This window comes from Cupressus sempervirens, chromosome 4 (genome assembly GCF_028749045.1).
Source record: "Cupressus sempervirens isolate cs-2001-9-10 chromosome 4, ASM2874904v1, whole genome shotgun sequence".
NCBI lineage: Eukaryota > Viridiplantae > Streptophyta > Pinopsida > Cupressales > Cupressaceae > Cupressus > Cupressus sempervirens.
This window is the reverse complement of record NC_143121.1, coordinates 834,840,897-834,860,383: the sequence shown is the minus strand read 5'-3', so window position 1 is coordinate 834,860,383 and position 19,487 is coordinate 834,840,897.

Genomic DNA, 19,487 nt, shown 5'->3' with positions numbered 1-19,487 from the left:
TTGATAAAATAAATATGATTAGGAGTTAAATTAGGTCATGAATGACATTTTGTTACTAATGATGATTTATGAGATCCTATTAGAGACTAAGTAGATTTTGATTATTATAAGGTTTATACCCTATCCAATAACATTAGGTTGATAGGATAGGACCACATGAAAATGATGACTCAACATGTTCAAGCAGAGAACCTAGTCACGAGATTCAAGGTATGATTTACTAGACAATTAGGGGAGATGAATTAACATTCACTCTCATAAGAAATAGCAATGGATATAGATCAATGATAACAAAACATAATGGTTTCACTTGTAGATTGGTTTTTAAATATGATGACATAATTTGGAACACATTCAATGGTGTGAGAAATTAACCCTAAGGACACACACACCTCGTAATGAGATAAAAAGGACTTTTTTAGAAATATCACTTTGGTCAGTTGATTTGAAAGGATACTAGTTAACAAGTTTGCACAATAGTGATTTTCACTTAAGACATATATACTAGGATTCATTTTACATGTTCTAATGATTTAATAGATATGAATTTGATGTTTCATTGTTATGATAGACAAGGATTGTGATGGTATTTAGAATGGTAATTTTGTGATGATTAGAAAGATTAATGTTATACATATCTTGATATTTCAATGTTTTGAATATTTTATGGAAACAATTAGATGGAAGTTAACTGAATATGTTAATGCAATTAAGTGATATTGGATTATTCTGCAGTTATGTGTATGTATTTCTATATTATTTCATTGGGCTACTGACATTAAGTTGAGTGTGTAGGAAAGCTGAACCATGCAGATTATTCAAGAAAAAAAGGTTCAAACCTATGTGAACATGGTAAAGCCAAGGTGAATCTTTGGAAGATTCAAAACCTCCTTGTATTTTGTTTATTTTGTAATGATGATTGTGCATGGGTGTTACAAGTTTAAAAATCATGATTAATTAGTGACATGTCATCATGATGTGTAAAGTATTTGTGTGTGTGTGTGTGTGTGTGTGTGTGTGTGATTTGACACTTGTGTTGTCTATGTGTAAATGACATGTCATATAGGATTTTTTGGCATGAAGTCACTTAGCCTAAACTTAATCCCATTATGAAATTTAGTTAACCCACCTTGGAGAGTGTCACGATGAGTCACCTACATGATGGAATTAAAATTAAATTTGATAGAAAGTTTAGAGAGCCTAAAAGTGGTTTCCAAGTATTATTTTCATAAAAATAAGTCACCCACATGGTAGAAGTATAGGTTGGGGGTCTAAATATAACCATAAGTTGGCCTAGGGGACTTAGGAGAACCTTTAAACTAGTCATTTTCAAGCCAATTCGAAAATTAGAGTGTCACATGACTTTTTCCATTATCCCACCACTTGGTTAAGTTATTATGGGTAGAAAGGTACAAGGGTGTAAGAGGGGTAGGTGGATATGAAAGTGGGGGTCTTTTTAGAGAGCTTGTGCCAAACTTAGTGGTTGCTCACCCACTCTCTAATTTAGAGAAACTTAGGTTTTGGAGGAGGAAAACTTGGAAGCAAAGAAGGGAAGCTCTTGATCACCATTTTGATAACCATAGCTTTGAAGGAGGTTAGTGCTTCATGCCATGTTTTCTCTCATCTCATGAAGTTGAAAGATGGAAATTGGAGGAATGTTCTTGTAAGATTTATGTGTTTGTATTTGGTTTATTTAATAGTTGATGTGTATGTAAATGAGCATGTTGGATTTACTTGCATTTTATTTTTGTTCTTGATTTTGTTGTGGTGGATTGAATGTTGTATTGGGTGTGAAGGCTTCACTCACCCTTGGGAGGGAAGAGAAGCCTTCAGGTGAAGGGGTTGGTTGGGCTTTTCATTGGAGTTGAGAAATCCTTTTCTTGGAGAGGGGATAGTTTTCATGGAGTATGGGCTCCATTGAATCCATATGCTTTTCTATTGCTCTATGGGAGGTATAAGTGAAGATATGTTAAGAGGAGTAAGTGTTGATAGCCTTGTTGAGGCATGTTTTATTGATAGCCTTGTTGTGGCATGTTTCTTGGAATCCTTATTGGGATATTGAAATTGCAAGATTTGTTGTTTCACAAGGATACAAAATTCTCCTCCATGAAGAGTCCACCTTCACCCAATGTTTATGATTTCACTTGTGAATCATTGTGCAAACCTTGGTTGGGGTTGTGAATATGTTGTAAAAATATTGCATTCATGTTAGTTTCTTGTCTGGTAATATTGTTTGGATGTATCCCATTTGAGCCTTGTTTCCCCTAGCGTGGGGGTGGCCTCCTTGAGGCCTAGGTTGGGAGATGAGCCTCCATGGTTCTACATTTTGTCTCTTGTTGTAGGTATTTTCTTGAAGTCTTTGACATTAGAAGTTGAGAAGTCTTACCATTGCATAAAATAAGGGAACACTATTGTATTTGTATTGCAATAGAAGACAACTCCATTTTTTTATGTGAATATATTTTTATTGTAGAAAGAATGTTATTGATTTCATACATATGCCAATAGAGAGACTACAAGTCATCTTGCTTGTAAAGGCCCTTCCATTGTGTATCTTTTTATGATGATTTTACCACCCCATTGCTTGCTTGATGCTTGTGTTGAGTGCAAGATCCAAAAGGAACATGAAGGGAAATTTCATTATTTAGATGTTGTCAATTACTTGGTTTCAAATGTATTGAAGAAAAGAAAGTTTAAATCTTGTTATACATTGGATGAATGAATAGGAGATTATCATTTTGATATTCTTATTCCCACAAGTTCCATAAGTACAATCTAGATGCATTTGTGTTTAATCTCGAATCATATCAAGTGTAGAATTTGTTGCTAAAAGATAATGAACTTGTAGATTTGATGAGTATTTCACAATAAAATTGGAATAATAGAAGTTCATGAAAACTAAAAGAAAAAAGAGATTGTATTATGACTCATGCAAAAGTATCTTGCAATTCAATTGATAATATTAAGGCATTACTATATTTCACCATATAAAATGATCATTGAAATTCATAATGTAATGTTCAAATTTTAACAATTCATTTATAAGTAAGCCTAGAGAAGATGTGAAGACAATTGGGCAATATAGGTTTAACTACAACAATATGGCCTATAGGTGCTTGTTATTTTGCTGGAAAATGTATGGGTAAAATCCAATAAGACCCTTGCTATTATAGTCAAATAAAATAATAGACCCTAAAGTAAAATATTAATATCTTGGAAGACTAATAGTTAGAACTAAATACATCATGCAACCACTTTCCATTATTAATATGTTAGCTTGAGATATGATGTCCTTAAATCATGAGGGGACTTGTACAAATGAATTAATAAATTAATATGTCAATATTTTTAATAACAAAAGCACCCTTACTTAAAAAGTCAGTTATGGTTGATCAAAATCACATAAATGGTTTCATATCTTGCAAGGGCCTACTAGAGGCAACCTTACTGACTAGATGTCAGATTCCTTTTAAAGAAAAAACATATATAAAACATTTAAGAAAAAAAAAAATTAGGAAAGAGTGGAGGGTCTTCCTCTCTTCTTGGTGCCCAAACCTTCTATGTATGCATTTATTGGCAACTTTCCTAGGAAGGCAGCCCCACACCCCCATGCTTTCCCATATTTCCAAGTGCATTTAGCACTGACCTGCTTTGACTTAAGTCAAAAATTTAATGTTTGCTTCCCACTTTAAGCCACCCACCTTGGAAAAAGGTTTTGGGTCAGCTAGGAGGTATTATCATTAGTGGGGAATGTACTAAGTAAGTATGGCTAGTGCATTAAAAGGTGTTTTATATAAAAGACATGTCAAAGGGTAAAAATTCATATTGAGTTGAGTGGTAGGGAAAAGTCAAGGGGGTATGTAGACACATGGTTCAAGTTGGATTACTATTTGGAAATAAGGTATAGTGCATAGATAGTATGAATGAGTGGTTAGAGGTAGAAATTTAGGGGTTAGGGTTATATTTTATGTAAGTGTAAAATTTAATGTAGTTTGTTTAAATTTAGAAATAGTATTAAAATAATTAAGTATAGAAATGTTACAAGTTATGGAATGATGTGAATTAGATAGCATGAATTAGTAGTTAGTATGATTAGAGTGAAATAATTAGGAAATTATGTATTTAGTGTAGGGGAAATATTGAATAATAGATTTAAATGTTGCATTTTATAATTGACATAAATGTTTGGGTGTAAAGAGTTAAGTACCTCATTCTATCATCGACACACATTTTTATACATGAGCTTATGATGGAATTAGAGAGTCCATTGAATAGTCAAGAGGTCAGAATTAAGGTGGCTAGAATATCATGTAGGTTCATGTGTTAAAGAGTGTTAGAATCAAGATGTTAGTATCATCTAGTTAAATTATATTAGCAATGGTTAGATTTGGAAATGCTAATAATTTTAGATGAGATGTTGTTTGGTGATAGAATAATTGAATATTTCTAGATGTAAAGTTAGTTAGTAAAAGTTACATTCTCTTTTAGGGGTAGTTAGTATGATAAGTGAGATTTTAATTTTTGGGGCCAGTGGTCAGCTATTTGTTGTTCATCGTAGTAAGCATTAATTTTTTTTTTTTTTTTTTTCCCCTAATGATAGGGTTCTTGTATCAAATAATACACATAATTATAATACATGCATCTAATATATAGTTAAATGTATATATATCTATACATACATACATACATATATATATATATATATATATATGTATGTATATATATGTATATATATATGTATATATATATATATATGTATATACATATATATACATATATATAAATACATATATATATGTATGTATATATACATACATAGACATATATGTATATCTATGTATATATACATACATAGATATACATATATGTATGTATGTATGTATGTATATATATACCTATATATATCTATACATATATATATATATATATATATGTATATATATGTATGTATCTGTATACATACATACATACATATATATAGGTATATATATACATACATACATATATATATATATGTATGTATATATATACATATATATACATACATATGTATGTATATATATATACATATATATAAATACATATGTATGTATATATACATACATATATATACATATGTATGTATATATGTATGTATATATGTATATATGTATGTATATATATATATATATGTATATACATACATACATACATACATACATACACATACATATATATATATATATATAGAAACCTTATATAATTAATTCTTCTAATAATTTTAGCAACTCTCTTTTCATGTAGTGTGTATTGAAGGTCCATTATTGACATTAATAGCGAGTGATTGTTGAGTGTATAATATCTATTGTATGTTATGTGGTGATTGATTCGTCATGAATAATCATCAAATGTAACTATAAATATAATGCATGACATCCAATGGAATTGTTTAGAAATCCTCTTATTATTAATTGTATGATAAATAGCCTCCCCTGGTATATATATATTGGGTACAAACATATTATATATGTCAAGGAGATCAAAGTTGTTATATTTTCAATATATATATATATATATATATATATATATATATATATGATATACCACACTATGAATTTAAATAGGTATGTACAACCTTGATCACCAATACAATGATTACTAGTGAGTTACTTCATAAATGAACCTCCCACTATTCATAAACCACCTTTCATTTGACCATTTTAACTAACTAGGAATATCTATGTGATCTAAACTCATCTTATAGATGTCTTGACTTAAATTACATTTATGGATAACACCTAGGGCTTAGTTGATTTAGTGGATGTAGGCATGACATCAACTCGACTAGGTATGTTGAACTTCTATAACAAAACCATTCTATATTCAAAGTCATGTCATTCCAATAATAATTCATCATATCAATGTTTTGTTTGCTAAGTATAAAAAAAAAATTTTAAAAATAGATAAATTAAATAAAAATAAATTTTTTTAAAAATTGGTTGTGTTCTTGCCTTGTAAAAAAATTAGGTCATGACATAAAGTTTGTTACTTCTGATTCACCCTCCTCCCCAGAAGTAAGCCTTCCACTTGTAAATTCCAACAATTGGTATTAGAGTTGATTTCTAACAAGGAGGAGCCTTACAACTTGGAGAAAAGATCTAGAAATGGAAGTCTACAAACTTGGGAAGGTCATTGAAAACTAAGTGATTGATATACAAATTGCTTTACATACTTTGGAAGAAGCTAGGGAACAACTAAGAAAATCTTTAAAGAGAAGAAGAGAGATTGCTATAGCTGAGAATGATACACAATACAAGGAGATTGAAACCTTAAAATTGTTTGTAAATAGAGATTCCAAAGAATTTGATGAAGAAATAGTAGACCTAATGGAGAAGAATAGAGCTCAAGCAGAAGAAATTAGAACTCTCAAGATTGAACAAGAATCACAAGCCATGATGCTTTGTGAGGTGATTGAACAGAAGAAAACAACCATTGAAGATAAGGCTATGCTAGAAGAAGACAAGAGAAACCTTGCCAATAGGCTAGAAGAAAAGTCAATTGAGCTTGCAAGAATTTCAAATATCCAACTAGATACCCTAAGCTAGATGATGAATACACATCATGAATTCAATGTCAAGGATATTGAGATCTCCACACTAAAGATACAAAATGAACAACTACAAAATGACGTAAAAAGAGAGAAGGGGATTGCACAGAGCTTCAACAAACCCAATAAGGCCATTAAGTATTTTGAATAGCTACTGAAATCACCAAGAGCTAGCAATGATACTTCAGGACTAGGATACACCAACACTAAGAAGGGAAAGTCATCCAAGACTGCAGAAGAAAGAAGTAACAAAGGTAAGAACACTACACCTACTTGTCACTTCTATGGTAAAAGGGGAATACCTCTAATGTATGTAGGAGTGATAATTCCCATCAGCATGACAAACCTAAGAATTTATGTCACTATCATAAGTGCAACAAGTAAGGACGTCAAGCACATGATTGCAGGACTAGGACTATCAAAACACCAAAATTTGAAAGTCACTACTAAAATTGCAAGAAGTATGGAAATAGAGCTTTTGAGTGTAGATCAAAGCCTATGTGAACACCTAATCAACTAGCAAGAGGAAAAAACCATGGACATCACTACAATTGGGATTAAAACACTAGGTATAGCTTCTATTACTATCAGGAATATGGGCATATTCCTAAAAATTGCATAAGCACACATTTCAGTGGAAACTACAACAAATGGTTAAGTTAAACCACATGTTTTAGTTGTTTGAAGACTGGTCATATCAGCAAGAATTTCCCAACAAGATCAAAGGCACCCAACTTAGAGTTCAAGAAAGGAAAAGAGAAGATAGATGTTGAACACATTAGAGGAGAAATGAATAAGGCACGAAGAAGAAAGATGAGAGCAGCACATCAAATGAAGGGATCACTTTACCTAAAAGGTCAAGTGGTCACACTTCATCAAACTAAGAAAAAGAAGGAATGTGGGACTAATATACAAAGCTTTAAGATACATCAGTTCCTAAACAAGAAAGTACTGAAAAGGAAAGATCAACATGAATGGAGATGCAAAGCTAAAACTTCAAGTATTCACCAGTATTGCCAAATAAGAAAAGTTTCCCTCGGATGTTGAGTAAAATTATAATACATGTCGAGTTGATTTCCAAAGTCAGTAGAAGCTGAATGATTAGTTGTAGCTGAGTTGGTAGTGAAGGCAAGTGAGGGATACTACACTGGATGTCGAGTGGTGGAAAGACAATGGAAGCTAAGTAATGCATAAATGTTTAAGAAGCTGAGTGGACAACTGTAAATGCACTAAGCATTAAATACTATGAAAATAGGGTATGTTATTGCATTTTAAACCATTTTTCTTCATCACAAATGAAGAGAAAAGATGAAGAAGAGTGCAAAATGATTTCAAAGTAGAGAATCTAGCATTTGAGCAAATTTCAATAGTGATTCAACATAGTTTAATTTATCTCAAGGTATTTATACTAGTACCGAGCTACAGAATTTCACATTTTCACACAAATGGCCTCCAATTCTAGGAAATCACAAGAGAAAGCAACATTTGAGGTCCAACTTGTGTCTAACAAAGTAAAACAACCTAATTTCTGGCCAATCCCTAAAGTGGCATACAAAAATGAACCAATTAGAGCCCTATTAGTTAGTCCTCCTAAAGTAGTTATGGTCCAAGATGTTAGGAGAATTTACAACTACAAAATTGGAGCCATAGGAGATATGGAGATGAAGGAAGCCTATGATAGGTTGTGTGAAAATGGAGTCTTGAAAGATGAATACCAAATCATTGAGAGGAAGGGTTTGACGTGTGCCCTAGAATTCCCCATAGTTGTCAAAATGGACTGGATTAGAATTGTACTTAGTAGAATTCATGATGGAAGTTTGTGGCTAGAAGATGGTCTAGTAAAAATAATAAAGAGGATTATACATAGATTAACATGGTATCCAACCCTAGATTGGCCAAAGACCCTTAGAAGTGACTCTAAGGAAGAAAATAAGAAGAATATAGGTACCAAATGGAACAAGAGAGGAATGACAATAGACACCATCCACGACCCTCTTGTTGACTTTGTTGTTAGAGTTATTTAACATAAATTTTATCAACCCAATAGACTTAATAGTGTACCTTGCATTGTAGTGGATGTTGGTTACAAACTAGTGAAAAGGGATCATACTTATGATCTTGCAGAACTACAATTGCAACAAATGAATAAGAACTTAGCAGCAATAAGGAGAACCAAAGGAGCACAGTGCAAGTTTGGTGCAATTTTGATCTACATATTTTTCTATATACAAAATGAATTTCCATCCTTTGGTAAAGTAAGATGGAAAACCAATAGGACTATAATAGCTTAAGTTAATGAATATATTGAACAAATGGGAACTAATTTTGGAACTCTTATGACAAGTTATTTTGAAGATTTCAAGAAGACCATGAAACAAAGGCTAAGGATACTAGTTTCACTGGTAGAACATGTAAATGATGTATGCTTTCTTGTAGATATTGATTATACTTATATACAAGTAGCCATACCAAGAGTTAGATGGTTAAGACCTCTTGGATATGAGATAAACATAGATGAGGCATCTATAGCCATAACTACATTATTAGCAAAGGAAGTGGACAAAATTTCACCACACTTTAGGACTTTTGATGTGGTGAGATCAAAGGTGGACATGGAATTTAAGACTACATCCACACTAAAGAAAAAGGACAAATTGGTTAAGAAGCTAAAGACAAAATTTGGTGAGGGCACTATAGAAGAAGAAGAAGATGAAGATGAACAAGGTTAAGAACCATTAGCATTGACCTAAGGCATGGGTGAGAATGTAGAAGAAGAAGAAAGTGTCGAGTTGGAAGCACCCAAGGCTGAACCTAAGAAAAGAAAGGCACAAAAATATTCTATTACACAACCTAGAGGGAAAAAGAAAGTAGCTAAGTTGAGCCTAGCCAAACCAACTACAAGGGCAGACACTAGGTCAACAAAAAAAGTCCCTAAGGAATAGGCAAAGAAAAAAGCCATAGAGCAAGGAGGGCCTGTAGAAAAGAAAAGAAGAAAACATGTTGCACCCCCAGAGTCAGATGAAGAAAATAAAAAATCTGTCAACAATCAAATCAGAGTGGTAAGACATTCCACCAAATCTAATTTGGAAGATGTTTGTGATAACATTAGAGATAATGTAGATTTAACTAGTTTAAAGACCATTGATTTTAATAAATTTTCAAGAGAAGAATAGAACATAGTGGAAGAGTCTATCTAGACTATCATGGCCAAGTTCAAGACTACCCCACTTGAACTAGAAAATTCTATGCCTAGGGAGCTAAGCTCCATTGTGGAAAATAAATGGCATTACTACCTAAATATGGAGAAGGAAATAAGGGAGTCAACATTGGCTTGTGTAATGTTAGACCTTAAAAATGGTCAAATAAGTAAGGCTAGTAAGAAACATGGGAGAAAATTTGCACCCAAGTACAAAGCCTTTAGTATTTTGCTAAATAAAATAGAAGATGTTGTAAAGAAATCTACACAAATGTGGAAATTGATTTATTGGGTTGACAATAGTCAAAGAAGGCCAAGAAGATCACTTTGAGGGAAGAAATTATGAAGAGGAAGAGGAAAATGAAAATGAAGAAGGAGAGAAAGAAAAAGAAGAGGTAACAACGAAGAAAGAGACACATAAAGGTGATGGGGCAATAGATGAGGAGTAGTAGCAAGAATAGAGTGTCCAAGATACTAAATTGCCACCACCAAGTCCTCCACATACAAGACCTACATCTGTAGAATGAGTAATTGTGAAACATGTCCCTAATACCTTAGGTTAGAACAACAATCCATTGACTACAAAGGATCTTAAAAGGATCCTTCACCAAACAACATTGCAATCATAATTGTGCACAAATCCTATTTTGGTGAGTGCAAAGGAGTTACAAAAGGTTGTAGCTGAAATTACTAAGGAAAAGGTGAACACACAAGAACCACCTTCATAAAATCCCACAACAATAGATGATCAACCAAAAGAGCAAGTAGAACAAGACATAATTGCTAAGGTTGATCCCATAGTGATAGTAACAACAACTATCGAGGAGTCAGCAAAGGAGCAGACAGGATAAAATTTTCCTATAGCACAAAGCCAAGGTGCACCTCCTCAAATCATTATCGTTGATCAAGGTAAAAGAGAAGAAGGTAAGGAAGAGGAGAAAATCCCCAAGGAAAGAGAGAAAAAGGAAATACATACATAGGTTAATCTACCTACCTCAAGGACTCCTACCAAATAGTCAAGCACTGATGTAGTACCATTGCAAATATCAGCACCAGGCTTGAGCTCTACCAAGTTAGCAAGGGTACTTCACTATGGATACCCTATAGTTGATGAGGAAATATTCATACCAAGTTATGAATATAAGATAATGAACCTAGCACAAATAAATGAAGTGCAAAACGCACTAGAGAGAAAGAAGAAGTAGGAGATACTCAAAAATGAGTATAGACAAAAGCAAGCATTGGTAGAGATTAAAGACATATTCATTAATGCATTTATCTTGCAAGTACTTGATGAAACAAAGCCCATCATGGAGAAAATGTCCAACATAGTGGACCAGGTACAAAATGAGGACCTTGATACTAATGTCAAATTATTAGAATGGTCTATAAAGAAATTTCAAATGAAGGTTAATGAGAAGATATCTAGTGAGATAGCACTATCACAAGTGGAACTGGCTAAGAAGGTAGAAAAGGTGAAAATAGTACTTGAGAACATATTCTCATTTTACTCCAAACTATATGACTCTTCATATTTCATACAAGAGACTAGCCAAAGAATATTGAGCTTGGAGAGGAACCTTAAGATATCTAGCACATAGCTACCTAAGGATCAAGCTTAAAGTGAGAAGCATTTTGCCACAATACTTCACACTCAGAAGGAGTTAGCTATATTAACAAGAGAAGTGGCTAATGTTACAGCCAAACTAATACAAATTCAATCTAAAATCACCCCACACCTAGGAGTATTGCATAAAAAAGTTACCTATGCAAATTTTTTTTTAAAGAAAGACCCTAATCTTCTTACATTAGAAGGCCGTGTACATCTTGCAGTAGAGAAAACCATCCAACTCAAAGTAGTGGAAATTTCCTTAGACAATTGGGATACTTCTCTAAAGATAATAATGGAGGTAAATAATTTTTTTTTGGCTAAATATTCCTTTCATTCTTAGGACCCTTTTACATAAGTGTAAAAAAGGGGGAGATATAATAAAGATAGGAGATAATAAGAATGGACGTGTAGATAAAGGGAGAAATACCCAAAGGTTTTTGGGGAGATATGATAATTTGGGGTAGATGATAAATGCGACCTAGAGGAGAAATACCCAAAGGGGCAGATAATCAAAATTTTGAGAAAGTAATAAGGAGATACAACCAAAATGATGTAAAAACTACAAGAATATGTGCAAAAGGGGGAGCAGACACAGAGTAGATACAAAGTACAAACAAATAAAATATAGGCAAGGAAAAGAGTATTAGAAACATCATCATGAGAAAAATTTATATTAAGGGAATTTTGGTTACAAAAATGTCACATCATCTCAAGGGGAGTTACAAGTTTTTGAGGTATATAATCATTGACAAAATTTTGAACAAACTTTTGAAATTTTGTACATATGCCAAATAGAATGGGTAGTATACTCATAGAGACTAGACTCATAATGCTCAGTTAAGTGTTTTTTCCACTCATGTCAAAGGGGGAGATTGTTGGTCTCAGATTGGTTTGTACAATTGAGTGTCAACAAACTTAACCGATTCTCAATTTGATGTTGAGTATAATATAGATGCCAAGCTATAGTATGTGCCAAGCTAGAAATTCAACAGGTATCGAATGAACTTCAAGTGCAGAGAAAGTATCAAGTGTTAAGTTATAAGTGATGCTAAGTCACTATAGGTTTTGAGAAAAGTATAGATGCCGAGAAAAACATAATTACTCTAGGAATTAAGTGAGACAAAATTCCTATATGTGTTGAGCATCAACAACTAGTAAGTGTCAAGTAACACAAAATCAACATATGAGTTTGTGACTTCACAAACTCAGATGTAAACCATTTTTGAGCTGACTTAGGATGAATCTCAAAGGATCTTGAAGATAAGATCGAATCTTTTACAGTACCTATGTAATTAGCATGTAGCCAATAAGAAAAATGGAGAAAGCATGCAACCAATAAGAAAAGTGAAAGAATTGAGCAAGAAAAAAAAATGAATATTGATCGTAGATTCATACCTAACCCTAAGTATTTAAAGCCTTTAAAAGGAGGAACAAACTTCATTATTTGTGCATGTGTGTGAGAGTTTATGGGAGAATGCTAGTGAAGTGTAGAGTAGTATAAAGACTTAGAAAAAGTAGAACAACATTTTAGAATTCAGTTGATCAAGAAAAAAGTATCAGAACTTTGAGCAGAGATATATTAGATCAAAGAAGGATCAAAATAGGTAGAGCAAAACAAGGATTTGGAATCAGCAATTGAAGATTACAAGTTATCAAGTCAAGACTTTCTAATACTCTCTAGCCATTGTCTTAGGAATGAAAATCCTATGATGATAGGTTTGTTTAATAGCCATGTTTTAAGCCTTTCCACAAGGTTCTAAATCCTTTAATAGGGTAACATTCTATGTGAGTGTTTGTAAATCCTCTAAATAGGTTGCTTTTAATAGAGTGTAAAGTATTTAAGAGGATAGGTCTTTCATAGGGAAGACCATTGGAAGTAGTCAAAATTTGTATCCTTAAATAGTTACATATTTATACAATGATAATTTGTGGGTGTCATCCCCACTCTAGTTTTACCTTCTCATTTTGGAGGGTTTTTGGGTTACCAAAATCTTATGTTATCTATTTACATGCATGTCTTTATTTTTCATGTTGAATAGATATGTTAGATGCATGTGAATGATCTTAGCTAAAAACTTAAAAGGTTAAAGTTTTTTACTTCTAATTCACTTCCCCCCACCCAAGAAGTAAGCCTTCAACTTGTAAATTCCAAAAAATTTATAACCATTGTAGCAGTGATCTAAATCTCTTAACAGAGTTGGCTTAATAGCTATTTGTAAATCCTCTAACATGGTGGCATTTCTAGATTGAATTTTCTAAAGACCTCTAACAAGACCACTCCCAATAGGGTGATTAAATCATCTAATAGGGTCATACCTAAAATTTTTCTTTGTAACCTTTAATAGGGTTGGCTCCTCATAGGGCTCACTTCAAAAGAGTGAAAATCAGTAACTAGTTGTAATTGGCAATTTTTTCCAAATTGGGTTTCCACATTAAATCTTGGTGTCACTTGTTTCATACTACTTCTTTTATGTGTTATACAAATAAGTTAAAAAAGGACAAACACAAATAATATCTAAAGATTTTCATGTTAGTAGTTATTGATTTATTTCAAAGTTTACCAAGTTACAACATTTGCTAGTGTAAATCGAGTGCATGTGTGTTTGCTGAGTTACAACATAATATATCTTAATCAAATTTTTGATTTTTATTGACATCTAATGGATCTGGGATATATTTTAGTGGTAACTAATTCACCCCTCCCCTATTAGTTACCCCTCTTATATTTCTAACAATTGGTATGAGAGCTTTTGGTGCTTTTAGAATAGGCTTCAAGGATCTAAGTTAAAGATCAAGATGTCTTACAAAAAGGGAGATCCCAAAGTTGAACAGAGACAACTTTTTAGCATGGTAGGAACTTATGAAGTTACATCTAGAAACCAACAGTGATTTAGGTTTGAAATACTTAAACACTACTTATAAGGCTCCTACTGGTACAACATCTGTAGAAGAAATTGTTGAAAAGAAAAATGTAATATGATGATGATTGACATAGCATCAACTTTTAACTATGCTAAATTTGATGAAGTCAAAGGGTATGCTATTGCTTATGAAATGTGGATAAAAATAAAGGAGTATATCTATGGAGGTGATGATAATGTAAAAAGACCAAAGGCATAAGGCTTGAGAGGCCAGTTTGATCAGATGAAAATGAGAGAAGATGAAAAACATTGCAAAATATGTTGATAAAATCAAAGCCATGGTTAGTGCTATCAAAGCCTCTAGAGGAACAATTAATGATGTAACAATGTTAAGCAAGGTACTCAAAACCCTTCTTCCTATCTATGCAATCAAAGCATCTTCTATTCAAGAAATGAGATGTGATCCAAATAACCAGATAACTTTGGATGCACTAGTTGGAAGGTTGAGATCATTCAAACTAGATAACTATGATAATTACATTCCTAGTTCTAGAAATCTTGAGTTAGCATTTGAAGACAAGGTATCACTCAAGAAGAAATACAAAAAGTCTAAAAGTGAAAAATTTGAGAGAGAAGAGGAATAGATTTCTAATAGTGATCTTGAAGTCATTGAAGAATTACTTATAAGAAGGTATCCAAAAGGAAAAGGAAAGTATAAATTTAAAATTCCTTTAATTTGTTTCTCTTGTGAAGAAGTTGGACACATTGCTGCTAGGTGCCCAAACAGAGAAGACAAAGATGAAAAGGAGCACAACAAGTTCAAAGGAAAGAAGGATTTCAAAAGTACAAACAATACAAGTACAAAGGTAAGAAATCTTGTTTCATAGCTAAAGATTTAGATAGTTGTGAAGATGATGAAATTGTATATATTGTTGTAAAGGATGAATCTAATGATGAAGGACATAACATGGCACTTATCTCTCTCATGTTAGAAAAAATAATACATGGATTAGTGATAGTGGCTACTAACACCATATAACTAGTGATAAATCATAATTTGAATAGATGGGACATTATGATGGTGCTAGTGTGAGATTTGGAAACAACAAACCTTGTTGCATAGAGGGAAAAGGTTGTATCTCACTAACTAATAAACTTAGATGTGACAATGCTTACTAGGTTGAAGGACTAAAGTATAATCTACTAAGTGTGGCATAGTTGAATAACATTTGATTCAAGGTGAAATTCATGAATGGGAATGCCAAAGTACTAGATGGAAAAGGAAATCTAGTTGGGTCTAGTAAACAAATAAAAGGTAACCTATTCTACCTAGATCTCAGTGAAAGTTTATGTTTTATTGCTCAAGTAGAAGAAAGCTAGTTATGACATAAAAGGTTGTGTCATGTAAACTTTGATAATCTAGTCAAGATAAGAAAAAAAAGAAAAGTAAGAGGTATTCCTAGTCTGAGGAATCCTGATACGGGTCTATGCAAAAATTGTCAAATTGGAAAGATGTGAAAGACTAGTTTCAAAAGCAAGAACTATCATTCAAAAGAAGTCTTGGAGTTGGTTCATATAGACCTATGTGCACCTATTGGAATAGAGAGTTACAATAGAGATAAGTATTTTATTTTATTTGTTATGATAATTTTAGAATGATGACTATAATGTATCTAAAAGAAAAATCTAAAGCTTTTAAAAAATTTAAGTGGTATCTAGAAAGAGTAGAGAAAGAAATTGGAAAGAAACTGAAATGTTTGAGATTAGAGAGAGGTGGTGAATTCATTTCTGATGAGCTCAATAAATTTTTCATTGAAAAAGGAATTAAGAGACAAGTATCAACCCCTGGTACACCTCAACAAAATAGTACATCTGAAAGAAGGAACACATCCATCAAATCAAATACTAAAAGGAAGCAATCAGTACTATAGTGCATACCTTGAATAGAGTATAGTTGAAGAAAGACTCAAATCAAACTTCTTATGAACTATGGTATTTCTATAAACCCAATATAAGTTACGTGAAAGAATTTGATAGAAAATGTTATATCTTGAAGGAATATAGGAAATTAGAAAAATTTGATGTCAAATGTGATGAAGGAATATTCCTAGTATACTTCCCCAAAAGTTAAGCATACAAGTGTCTGAATCTAATTACTCATAAGATCATAGAAAGTGAACATGTGAGAATTGATGAATTTGCAAAAAGAGTGAAGAAGAAATCAATAGAGAACTTGAGGATTACAAAAAGTTTTTTTACTATGAACCTTATACATTGCCAAATTTATCTAGAAGTTAGGAGGACTCACCTCCTAAGTCCCCAAAATCTCCAAAAGCTATGGATTTACCACTAGTACAAATTTAGTCATACTTTGAAGGACTTGAGTCATAGTTAGAAGCTACCAAGCTAGTACCAAAGAAAATTGAGTCTGATGGACCCAAGTCACAGATAGTGGGACCCAAGCTTGATATAGAAGATCAAGAAGAGGTTAGTGGAATGAATTTTAAATCCAAAGTACCTATGTTAGTAGGACATGTTAGAAAGCACCATGCACCTAATTAGATCATATCAGTCAAAGATACTTTGGATAATGAAATTTGGATTGAAGTTATGAATGAAGAAATAGAATAGATAGAGAAGAATAAGACTTGGACTCTTGTTCTAAGACCCAAAGATAAAAATGTAATTGGCACAAAGTGGGTATTCAAAAATAAGCTAAATGAAGATGAAAAAGTTTCAAGAAACAAAGTAAGGTTAATTTCTAAAGGTTATTATCAAGAAGAAGTTATTGATTGTGGTTAAACATTTTCTCTTATTGCAAGATTAGAAGGTGTTAGAGCTTTACTAGCATATGCAACACATAGAGGATTTTAATTTTATCAAATGGATGTAAAATCTACATTCTTAATGAGGGAGTCTACATAGAACAACCTAAAAGTTTTGTAGATCCTAGCAAAAGAGATATAGTCTACAAATTACAATAATCATTATATGGTATCAACCAAGCTCACAAAAATTGGTATGAAAGACTTCATAACTACTTGATAAAGATTGATTTTTAAAGAGAAAATGATAACAACAGTCTATATATTAAAGAATGACCAGACAAGAAGATTTTGTTGGTAGAAATCTTTGTGGATGAAACTTTATTTACATGAAATGATGACTTATGCAAGGCATATTTAGTAGATATGAGTATAGAATTTGAGATGTCTATGTTTGGAGAGACAAAAAAATTTGTTGGGTTGCAAATTCAGTAGAAGAAAGATGGTATCTACATTACTCAATCCAAATATATCAAGGAGATACTAAAGAAGTTTGGAATGGAAGATTTAAAACCTATTGGAATACCTATGTTTACAAGCCATAAGCTTTCCAAAAATGATGATTCCAAAGAGGTAGATCAAACCACATATAGATAAATGCTTGGAAAATTATAGGATGTAGTACACACAAGGCTTAAGATTGCATTAGCAGTTGGTATGGTGGCAAGATTCTTGACAAATCTTAAATAAAATCACATGATGGCAATCAAGAGAATCATGTAATATTTGAAAGGTACTAAAGAATATGGTCTATGGTACAAAAAAGGAGGCAATTTAGATTTGAAAGCATTCACAGATGATGAATGGGTAGGAAGTGTTGATGATGGAAAGAGCACAAGTGTTGGAGCATTATTTCTTGGTAAAAGATTAGTGCCTTGGACAAGAAAAAAGAAAAGTTGTATTTATCAATCCATAGTAGAGGTAGAATATGTGACAAAAATAATTAATTGTTCAAATTTTATTTGGTTCAAGAAAGTATTGGCAAGTATGAAGATAGAGATCAAGGATCTAGTGGTTATCTACTGTGATAACACTGGTGCAATTAATATGTCTAAGAATCATATGATGCATACCAAAACCAAGCAAATTGCTATAAGATATCATTTTTTGAGAGAATTGGTCCAAGAAAAAGAGGTAAGATTGGAATATGTGAATAATAAAGAGAAAATTGTAGATATATTCACTAAACCATTACCTAAGGATGCATTTTTGTATCTAAGAGGTAAGTTAGGGGTCATTCTCCTATCTAAAGCTCACTAAATATAGTTTAGTAATGCACCAACTAGAGCATTTTGAAGATCAAAAAACTAATGTAGTATCGAAAAAGCATATTGAATATGAGTTAGTACATGATGTACATTGATATTCACTATGTATTGTCTTTGGCATGAGATGTCAAAGAGGGGAATTTTCTTTTCATATCTCACATAAATTTTATCACTTCAAGAGATGACAAAGAGGGAGATGTTAAAGAGGGCTAACTTGGTCCAATATCAATGAAGGAAAATTTGCTATCAGAAGATGTTAAAAACAAAGTTTTGCTAATAGAGGGTGAAACTGAAAGTAGAGGGAGTTCACACTAATAGAGGGAGTTCTCATGGATGAGAATTAGAATAAAGCTAAGGATGTGTTCCTTACTTTATTCTTGCTCTAAAATTTCATTGTATTATAACATTTTGTGTTGTCATCAATGTTAAAGAGGGAGATTGTTGAAAACAATTGATTAATTGTGTATTGTCGTTGATGTTACACAAAATTTCATATCATTGCTAAATAGTGTATGCTGAGCTCACTTGGGTAATGAAGACAAATTTTTGTGTCTACCAAGCATTACAGAGTTTTCCTAGTTCAAAATATAGTATCTACCAAGTTCACTCAAGTGAAAAATATAAGTTTTCAGAAGTTGAGTGTTAACTAAGCTAATTCAGTTAATGAAGGGAATTTTGGAGGGAACTAATGTTAACCAAGCTCACTTGGTTACCAAAGGAAATTTTTGAATATATAGTGTTAATCAAGATCACTTGGTTGACACAAGAAAATCATTTTGAGTTAGTGTTTACCGAGCCGGGTTGGCTAATGAAGGATTTCTTTGTTTTGGTATATTGAGTTTGATTAAATTATTTGTTGGTTCTAGTTGACTGAGGAAATGAATATTAATTATTCTAAGTTCTATTCAAGCTGACTTGATAATGTGTTAGATATAAATATAAGGTCAAGTTGAGGATTGAATGTGTGGAACATAATAGAAGATTAGATGATTCTTAGAGGAAGCTAATTGGAAGGATAAGAAGAATATCCTTCTTGAGTTGCAAAGATAAATTTGATCAAGAAGAATCAAGTATATAGGCCAAAATTGAGATCTATAATTAGCAATTTAGTTGCATTAGAAATAAGGTCATCTCATTGT